Raw genomic sequence first — 10,475 nt, 5'->3', positions numbered from 1 at the left:
CACTGAACACAGGCAGCACAGCACAGCCAGACCCAGCGTAACACTGAGCACAGGCAGCACAGCACAGCCAGACCCAGTGTAACACTGAGCACAGGCAGCACAACACAGCCAGACCCAGTGTAACACTGAACACAGGCAGCACAGCACAGCCAGACCCAGCGTAACACTGAACACAGGCAGCACAGCACAGCCAGACCCAGCGTAACACTGAACACAGGCAGCACAGTAAAGCCAGACCCAGCGTAACACTGAACACAGGCAGCACAGCACAGCCAGACCCAGCGTAACACTGAACACAGGCAGCACAGTAAAGCCAGACCCAGCGTAACACTGAACACAGGCAGCACATCTGAGCCATGCAGAGAGACAGAGAAACACTCTACTCTCCAGAGGGAGGCAGTGTTAGAAACACTCACCACTCAACACTAAACACAAATAAACACACATCTATAAGTCTCACACTCTTATTAGAAATGATTTATTCCACACGGGCTGTGTGCCAAGATCATCGTCCTTTTTCCCCTCAGTAGCAGATTTTCCTCTTCACTGTTCAGGTACATAGAGAGGCCTCCCTTTCCTAAAACACATGCAGGCTCTTCCACATGTTCAGACAGGACCCACCACTGTACCGTGTCTCAGTGCACTGCGAAGCGTAAGTCTGGACAAAACCATATAATCTAATGCTATTTACAGAGTTTCCTAACTCAGTGTCACCGGTGTTGGGAAAAGATGACGGCTCAATACGGCTGGAAACGTGGGGCTGGCGGTGAAGCAGGGTTATGAATTTAATACACACCTTTTGGTTTTAAAACATAACATTGGGTTGCATCAGCTGGTCCAGAAACACTCATTTTCACATCCGCCCTGGGAAAGACTCTGGCTGGAAACGGGCGGGGCGGGAGCGTGTGTAATTTACCTGCGCTGGCCGTCATTAAAGGATCCTGACAGGCGGAATGCGCGCGGGTCTCACCTGGGGACGCGCGAGGCCCCTCATTACGCCTCCGATGGAATCCATGCGTCAGAGCGCACGGGGCGGACAGCTGGAGCCGCCAGACCTCACCTTAAAAACCCAGCGGCGCTCACATCTGTCCCTCTGCCCTCTGTATCTGTCCCTCTGCGCTCTGAGCGCTGAGCTCTGTATCTGTCCCTCTGAGCTCTGAGCGCTGTATCTGTCCCTCTGAGCTGTGTGTGCCATGTCTGTGCGCATGTAGTATGCGTGTGCGTGTGAATGTGTGAATGTGTGCATCGCGAGCATGCGTGCGTGTCTGTGAGGGCTCGAGGCCAGGTGGATGGGGCAGTAGTTTCGGGATGTGGCCCCACTCTGGCCCTGTCCTGTTGGGACTGAATAAGGGCACCCTGAACAGGTGCTATCCCACAGCTACACACATGGGGGCGCTGCCCAGGGCACCGCCGAGCGGACCTGTACTGCATGTTATCTCAGGCAGGGGAGAGCGAGGCATGCTGGGAGAGGTGCAGGGGAGAGCGAGGCATGCTGGGAGAGGTGCAGGGGAGAGCGAGGCATGCTGGGAGAGGTGCAGGGGAGAGCGAGGCATGCTGGGAGAGGTGCAGGGGAGAGCGAGGCATGCTGGGAGAGGTGACAGGGCTGTGCTGGGATCTGAAAGGGCCCTTTATGCAGCTCGAACCCGCACTGGAACACGGGCTGTGGGACCGGCCTTCATTAGCACCCGCTCTTTGTCTGAAGCTTGTTATTTTTCGGGGTGGGGGGGGTATCAGGGAAACCCCCTTTTTCCAAACCAAAAGTACAGTACGTACAGCGTCTGAACGAGCGGCTGGAAATCTCCACGGTAACAAAGCAGTCGGGGAGGAAGAGGGGAGAGACGGGACAAAATGGCCCAGAAGACAAATGGACAGAGCCTGTTACTAAAGCACAGCTCACTAAATCATAGAACCAAACACAACGATGTGTCACAGGGTCTCAGCACCGCTTAATCAGATGTTACAGTCAGGTGATACTGTGTGCTTCCATGTTCATATGGCTGTTAAAATATCCCATTTAACGCGGGTTTCATTCTGAATCAGCTCAATGAAATGCTCATTCATCAGTGTGGATCCCCGGGCTAATGTTTCAGAATAAAAGCAGCTCTCCAGTGATTGGCCACAGGATCACTTCAATCACAGAAATTAATTTCAGGACAGAAATGTTCCCTTCCACAAATGAAAAAGACAAGGCATTGCGCTGTCACGGCAATAGATGCACAGTATTTTACCTGGGTGAGCCATCCAGCTGGCACGGCCAATGGCGTGAGAGTCAGCCTGTGACATCATCACTATGCTCCTGGACCTGTGCGGCAGTAGTGAAGAGGTCCCCAGGGGTGGTGACATCATCGCGTCAGGGGCCAATAGCGGCCAGCTCCTGGAGAGAGAGAGAGCCGCCCATTAGTGAGCAGTGAATGTGTCTCGCCCCCCCCGCCTCAGGCACCGGGATTCACAGAGCCAGGTAAACTGGGGAAAGGTTAGGGGGACGGACAGGGACACCTCAAGTCCGATTAAACATACACAGCTCTTCACACAGTGAAAAAAAACAGCAATCAGCCGCAGCTCAGCTGGCACTGCTAGGGCAGGGTGTCCCCGCAGCAGCGCTTCATAAAACATTTTAATCTCAGAGGAACGCGAGGGCACTGCCACTGCATTAATGTTGTTGTTTTTTTTAACTTGGACATTCCAAATCAATATAGTTTGGCCTGACATTAGAATAACAGAAAGAAAACAGATGTTCAGGTAATGTCTATGCTCTGCTTCCTTCAGAATCACTGCCTTTCAAAGTGGTCCAACAACAACGTGATTTACTGCCCTGAAATATTCCTGTATACTCTTACTGAGAGACCTGGAGACCTACATAGTGCATGAACTCAGTTCTGTAGCTATGGTAACACAAGTTAACTATGACTTACAAATAAATACAAGTCCTTTTTCTTTGTAGTGTGTTAAGTGTGCCTGTTTGTGAGGGAAAAACTAAAGCATGAATGTAATTATGTAATTACATCAAAGGGGAGAACCAATGTGGCCTGAATCCAAGCCAGTGTTACCTGTCTCTATTTCCATGACAACACTTTAATTTACTCACACGTGTACGTGTTCCATAGTAACTCTACATCAGCGCAGTGCTGAAAGACAGAGGGAGACGCTTGCACTAATCTGCTCATCTTGTTCGGTTTTATCCCCCTTCAGCAAATATTGAGGGCCAAAATTATATTATCATTGTTTTTATTATTAAGAATATTAACCCTTTAAAGTGTGACATCACAAACGTGTGATTGGAATGTTCTTAGCTGACCATTCTAATGCTGATGTCACAATCAGTGCTGGAGACTGAAAGCAGTGGAGTTCTAGAACGCTGATTTAGAATTTTGAAAAAACATCCCAAAAAAACCTACTCTTCAAAGGGTTAATGGCTGTTTGTTCTGGGCCCCTTCTCTCTCCTGCGTCTCTCTCTCGCTTTCGTAGATGGCGCCCTTCGCACACGCTCAGTGAGATCACAGCAGCCTCGGTGGAGCTCTGGCCAGTTTGGGGGTGTGGATGTTAAAAATAGAGGCTGCGGAGGACCCACAGCGTGACTCCAGAAACAGGGCTTATGTCTGGCTCTGATGCTTTACAGGCAGCGGTCTCTCCAGAAGAAAAGAACACTGCACTTTCCCCTTAGCAATTTGACAGCACCTTTTTCCAGAAGCTTCCAAAGAGGGACCGGAGAAACAGCCTGTGCATCGGTGGGACGCTGAGTGGCTGTTACATACGATACACATCACAGTATCAGCTCCTGTAGCTGATGTTACCGTGGTTTCCACCATCCCATAATGAGAGAAGACACACATCCTCAGCAGGCCTGTTTATTCAGAGCTCTTGGCACCGGCAAACCCACCCGCTCGTGTTGCGAATTCATGGTGCGACGCTGATGGTCCTGTCTAATCCGTTCCATTGGCAGCTGGCACAAAGCTGCCACTCAGCCATTGGCTGGGCCTACATACAGCCTTGATGCCAGCCCAGCCGAGACTGTGACCAGTAAAGCCTGTGTGTACATCAGCTTCACCTCTGGAGAGTTTTTCAGACTTGTCCTGCGCATGCCCTATAGCCACAGAGTGAGGCTGTACCAGCTGGAGTTGTGTGACTGCTGATGCACCAGGTGTTACTGAGGCCTAGGTGAGCAAGGCCGCTACAGCTAGCTGCTGTAATAGAAAGGGTGTGAGAGCTTTTATCCAGCTTTAATCCAGCAGGGGACATGTTAGTGCACACAGAGCAGCTCAGAAAGCTCAGAAACTCAGTATTTTGGGCCTTGAATGTGTGGTCCCCCTAATTATCACTGGTACAGACCTTTTAATTAGGAGGTTGGCAGTTCTCACGTGTTAACGATTACCACAGATAAACAGTAAAGGTTCAGCCACTGCTCACATCTCTCTACTTTTCTTCTTCTCTATTTTTTACCTTGCTTCTTTTTACATGGCTGCTAACATCATGTCCATCGCAACTGCATCCTGGCTGCATCACTACTGACTGGTATCCACCAGCTCTGAAGCAGTTTCCATTTTACCCACTGATCATTTTTACATCTGCACATTTTTATGGAGGCAGGCCTACGCTTGGTGTCCTGCTTTAAGGATTATATAGATGATAAATGTATGGCAGTCTATATGGGCCATTTTTACTGTCAGTTAACAAACGTACAAAGGACTGTAAGAATATGCTTTTGCCCCAGGAGATTTACCTTTCCATCTGCGACTGGAATAACCTTAAAGAAACGGCTTCTTGGGGCCGGGCCCCTGGTGTGGTGTGGGGCTGTGTGACTGCTTACAGCGAACGCTGCAAGAGTAAATGGAGCTGCATGATAAGTACACAGGTGGGATAAGGTAAACCTCCTCTACTACACTGCACTGTGTGGGTACTTTCCATCTTTTCTGTGGTGATTCTATAGTGCAACACACCAGATTCTGATAAACGTGTGTCATAATAAAGAGAATACTGAGCTTGGATGAGAGCTGATTCTGGAAATTAAAACAGGCTGATTAAATCAAGCAGAGGAAGTATCTGTAAACAACAGGCACAAAAACCCGTTAGTCTGTCAGAATGGACTGCTGCTGCTTCTCATCCCAAACAGACGCGTTCTTTGCGAGGGCAGGCCAGCGCCCTGATAAACGCAGTTTAAAAAGCCAGGCTTCGTCTTGGCGGCTGGTTTAACGGAACGCTCTCTGAGGCTCTGCCACGGCTCTCCCTCCCCGAGTGTGCGCACTGTCTGCGGCTCAGCAGCGTGGAGCTGCTTTCTGCTTTACTATACACTGTGTGTGTGTGTGTGTGTGTGTGTGAGTGTGCACGTGTGTGTGCGCGTGTGTGTGTGAGTGTGTGTGTGCGAGTGTGAGTGAGTGTGCGTGTGCGTGTGCGTGAGTGTGAGCGTGCGTGTGCGTGCGCGTGCGAGTGAGTGTGTGTGTGTGAGTGTGTGAGTGTGTGTGTGTGTGTGTGTGTCTGTGTGTGTGTGTGTGTGAGAGTGTGTGTGTGTTGTGTGCGAGTGTGTGAGTGTGAGTGAGTGTGCGTGTGTGCGTGAGTGTGAGTGTGTGCGCGTGTGCGTGTGCGTGTGAGTATGTGCGTGTGCATGAGTGTGTGTATATTGCAGCACAGACAGGCTCCACTTGATGGCCTGTTACAGCTGCAGATAAAACATCAGCATTTTGAAATTGTTGGTGTGATGTTCCAGCGTCCGCAGACTGGCATGTGAACACATTTACACAGACTGCAGCCCGGGACCCCTCCAGCCAAACGCAGCATTGCTACACAGGCCCATGCAAACAGCTGCATGGGAGTCTATTTTGTAGGAGTGGCTTTAAAATATTCAGTCAAATGAGAGGAGGGTGTCATGGTAACTATGGAGGACGCTAGGGTAACTACGGAGGGGTAAACACCTGTAGGGCAAGGGGTCCAGACACAAACTGAAGAGGAGGGAACGCGCTCGCCGATCGCAGCCCAACGTGGTGAGAGAGGGAGGGATTATGGGGGAGCGACGCACGGCCGTGACAAACGCACACAGCGGCTGTCCTGTGGCCTAACAGCAGTGGGACTGTCCCAAAGGGCCTCACGCTCGCTTCCAAAGGCACATTTTAGGGACGAGCTGGCAGGAGTGATGCCCCCCGCTCGCGGGTGTGTTCCAGCCGAACCCACAGCCAGACCCTCGGCCCGTCCCGCTCTCAAAGCTCAGGGTTTTAACCGCAGAACGGCCTCTCGCTGTTACACAGGCGCTCACGCGCTAACACACACACTCCGGGACAGCAGAGGGTGGGAGGCTGGAAACACAAGGAGTTACCCAAATATCTTTAAATGGGAGCGTTTACCACAGTTCCTCCAGACGGTAAAGAGGCCTTCCTTTGTACTTCCCCAAAATAACACGAGAAAGCTTAAGAAAATATAAGCAGGAACCTGAACTGGACGGTTAAATTCTGCTGGTGACAAATTTGTAAATTAATCTTTTGTTCTATTTATTTTCCGACACAAAACGTAGTCCATTAACAATCTGTGGTAAATGCAAACCTGTAAGAGTTTACAAAGGTTGTTTGCATTGAGCGCTCATACAATAATCAGGGCTGGAAAGCCTTACTGCTGGAAAATAAACACTTGCACTTTCGATAAGCACCAAGCAACAAGACTGCATATGTCATGTGTGCTTGCCTGTGTGTCTGTGTATCACTGTGAAAATGTGTAGGAGGGTGTGTTCGCTTCCACAGGACAACGTTAGGGTTTTTTCTGTATCTTACCACGAGCGTGTCTGTGTTAGTGCGCGTGTGCGTGTGTATGCGTGCTTGTGTGTCTGTGTTAGTGCGCGTCTACTCGCACGTGCATGCATGCGTTAGTGTGTGTGCGCGCGCGTGTGTGAGTGCGTGTGCATGTGTCTGTGTCTGTTTTACTCCATTGTGTGTGCAGTGATGTCACGGGCCCAGCTGGTCCTGCGTTTGCTCTGAGAGCAGTGCAGCAGTTAGCCACATCAGTGCGGGGCTGATGGAGGGTTTGCAGCGCAGTAATGACAGGGGACCAGCGCAGTCCCGCGCTGCACATGCGCACACGCAGCTCTCCTGCGTCAGACAGACGCATAAATACCAACACGCCACAGCGCGTGTCACACGCAGGCTTCTGCACAAGAAGTACTTCACATTTAATTAAAAACGACCTAAATCCTGGCCCAAAATTATAACTAGGCAGCTTTAATCTCTCATAAAACACGTGCAAAAGATGTGAAACTTCAAGGCTACAGTGTGGACCAACCGTGCTGCCCTAAAAGTGTTTTTGACCCTTTTGAAGAGTAGGTTATTTTTTTTTAGAATGTTTTCTCAAAATTCTAAGTCAGTGTTCTAGAACTCCACTGCTTTCAGTTAACAGCAGTGCTTGTGACATCAGCATTAGAATGTTGAGTTAAGAACACTCTAATCCCATATTTGTGACTTCACAACTCTAAGGGTTAAGAACAGACAGTTTTAAAACTGAGAATGTAATCATGTTTGAATGTTACTCAGTAACCTGCAGTAGCTCCCTTCGGAGGCCATGTTGTCTGTAATAAATCCCTGTGAAATGACACGGGCAGTACGGGCTGTACTAATAGGAAAGGACAGAGGTAAATAAGGACCTGGCCTGCACACTTCAGCAGCATAGACTGTTTCTGGGGGGGGGGGGGGGGGCATTGGGGCACTGGTCATGCAGGTGGGATGGGTGGGGGGGGTAGGTGGGAATCAGTGGAAATTTGGGAGCTGTCATAACCCCCCCAGGGACTCCCGTCGCCTCCAATTTTGGGCGGGGGCTGTTAGCGGGTTTTTCCCCGCGGGCTGCCAGGACCGAGTGAGCTGGAGCGGCAGCCTCGGGAGTGTGGAGTAATTATCCCTCCGCCCCGCCCGCCGCCGACCTTTCACCTCTTCCCGCCAACGTAAACTAATTACGCCAGCAGCCTGGGCGCTGGCCCCCGCCACCCTGCTCTGCGTGAGCTGATCCGGGCCCCTCGACCCCGGGCCCCCCCGACCCCGGGCCCCCCATTATCTCACGGTTGGCGGAAGCGTCTCGGTGTGAGCGAGCGCGCGGAGAGGAGCGGCCGCGGGGGGAGAGGTCAGCCGGGACGCTCCGCTGAGCCGCGCTGCTCTTCCGCTGAAACGCGGTGGACGAGCCCCATTAACCGCTGCCACTGAGCAGCATCACAGCCCTCAGAACACATCCTGCAGGGAGAGCAGCCACTGCAGCTACAGCTGGGAGAGGAGAAGCTCCAACACACACACACACACACACACACACACGGAACGTAAAACAAGCACGTCTCTCTCGCATATTCCAGCTGTTATCTTCAGCACCACAAACAGGGCCGCGTGTGGCTCTGCCCAGCGACCCACACAGAAGAGACGCAGTAACCACACTTCACCACTAGGGGAGCTGATGGTGGCAGTCTGCAACTCTATATGATTGCACCTGTCTGTTCTTTACTGTGTGCTAAACAGGACTGCCCAGAGCCAGATACCAGCCTGAGTACGACCCAAATCTAACCCCCAAAGCTGTCTCATTATCACAAACGCACAAGCTATGTAATTATCAACACCTTCAGAGCTAACGTGTGTATTCCACAAACTGTAGATACATGCTAAAATGTTGTAACTGTTAATGTAAGCCAGGCTGCATACAGATAAAAGGATCTGGACTGATTGCAGTGTATAACACAAACTGGCCAATGGGAGTGAGGCAGCTGCGCTGACCATCCATAGGGGAACATCTTGATTGACAGCGCAAGGTAGCTGCACCCACAGCAGTGGTTGACGAGACCCGTCGTCCAATAGGGAGAGGCTATTCCAGTCAAAACCCCATGAAAATGAGCACTGCGAGACAGGCGGTTTTAAACACTATGGACTTGGGTGCTTCAAGGAGGCAGTTCAGTCTTCTGGCAGTGGAGGGCGGGGCGGGGCCGGGGAGGGCAGCGAGGCTGGCAGGAGCAGATTTACACAGAGGTTGTGCAACTCCAGACCACCGCAAGTCAGGACCTGACTATGATGGATGGCTGAGGCCGAGCAAACAGCTGTAATTTATATATTTATTTGTGCACTTATTTATAAAAGCTCAGGGCCACTGGTAGGAGATTTGCCCTGTGAGGAGCGCGTGAGTGGGGAAGGCTCTGCATGCGTTCTCTCTCTCTCTCTCTCTCTCAGGCTCTGCGTGCACTCTCTCTCTTTCTCTCTGGTTCAGCTTAAAGCTGGAATAGCACAGGCTTTTTGCAAGGATGCATTCCTGCAGTTTTTCCTGCTGGTGCATTTCGGGCAGTTTTCCCGCGAGTGCATTTCTGCAGTTTTATCTGTGGGTTCATTTCTGCAGCTTTGCACTGGTGCATTTCTGCAGGCTTTGCGCTGATGCATTTCTGCAGGCTTTGCGCTGATGCATTTCTGCAGTTTTTCTGCTGGTGCATTTCTGCAGGCTTTGCGCTGATGCATTTCTGCAGGCTTTGCGCTGATGCATTTCTGCAGTTTTTCTGCTGGTGCATTTCTGTAGTTTTTCTGCTGGAGCATTTCTGCAGGCTTTGCGCGGATTCATTTCTGCAGGCTTTTGCGCTGGTGTGTTTCAGCAGTCTCTGCACTGATGCATTTCTGCAGGCGCTGGTGCATTTCTGCAGGCGCTGATGCATTTCTGCAGGCGCTGGTGCATTTCTGCAGGCGCGGGTGCATTTCTGCAGGCGCTGGTGCATTTCTGCAGGCGCGGGTGCATTTCTGCAGGCGCGGGTGCATTTCTGCAGGCGCTGATGCATTTCAGCGAGCAGCAGCGGTGTTCCCTCCCGCGTGGCACACAAGTCCACAGCCACTCAACCGCCACTCCGCTCCCCGCTCATTTAAAGGCCCGGGTCGTGCCAGCGCACGGTCCAGAATATCCTGCTAATGTAGCACAAGCATACCGATCCAAAAGCGCGCCAGCGACCGCAGCCACAGCGCTGCATGCCGGACCCACTCTCTCAGCCTCCGTCTCTGCAAAACAGCTCAGAACCCCGAGATCCAAGGACGCAGCTGGAAGCAAGTCAATAACGGCCATTAGCCTTGGAGTCATTTCCACATTTTTTGCTTTTTTTGACATTTTTTCTTGTATTTTCATTTTTTTTTCCACCACAAAAACTGCTTTTCACATAAAATAAAACGCAGTAAATCTCCACTTTCAACTGGTTTGATTGGTGATGTCTCAAAATCAGCAGAAGAATAGGAGCATACATTTGTGTTGTCTGAATAACAGCGGTGGATGCAGCGGGCTGCAAATCAGGGCGGGTGTCCTTGCAGGGTTAAAGATGCCATTACCAGCTGCAGAAGGGTCTCCGTGGTCCCTGCTGCCCACTGTTCCGGCGGAGCGGGGCTCGGAAGACTTTCAGCTCTTTCACACGGTGAGCCGAGGGCGTCACACGCCTGTCTGGACCGTTTCACACACAGATCTACTTCTCATCTTCTTTAAGACGACGGTTTTCTTGGGTGGAAGAAGCTCAGCTC

At 51.2% G+C, this 10,475-nt stretch overlaps 1 long non-coding RNA gene across 1 annotated transcript in view; it reads right to left on the bottom strand.

Annotated features, from left to right (window-relative positions):
* Positions 1-450: 450 nt before the first annotated feature.
* Positions 451-10,475, bottom strand: part of LOC135257725 (uncharacterized) — a 22,987-nt gene continuing 12,962 nt past the window's right edge. Inside the window, exons 2-3 of the long non-coding RNA XR_010330718.1 lie at positions 2,229-2,374; positions 451-577 (exon numbers count right to left, since the gene is read on the bottom strand). This is a non-coding gene — a long non-coding RNA (uncharacterized LOC135257725). The remainder of the gene's footprint in view (positions 578-2,228; positions 2,375-10,475) is intronic.

Source organism: Anguilla rostrata, chromosome 6 (genome assembly GCF_018555375.3).
Source record: "Anguilla rostrata isolate EN2019 chromosome 6, ASM1855537v3, whole genome shotgun sequence".
Taxonomy (NCBI): Eukaryota; Metazoa; Chordata; class Actinopteri; order Anguilliformes; family Anguillidae; genus Anguilla; species Anguilla rostrata.
This window is presented reverse-complemented; position numbering and strand designations above follow the sequence as displayed.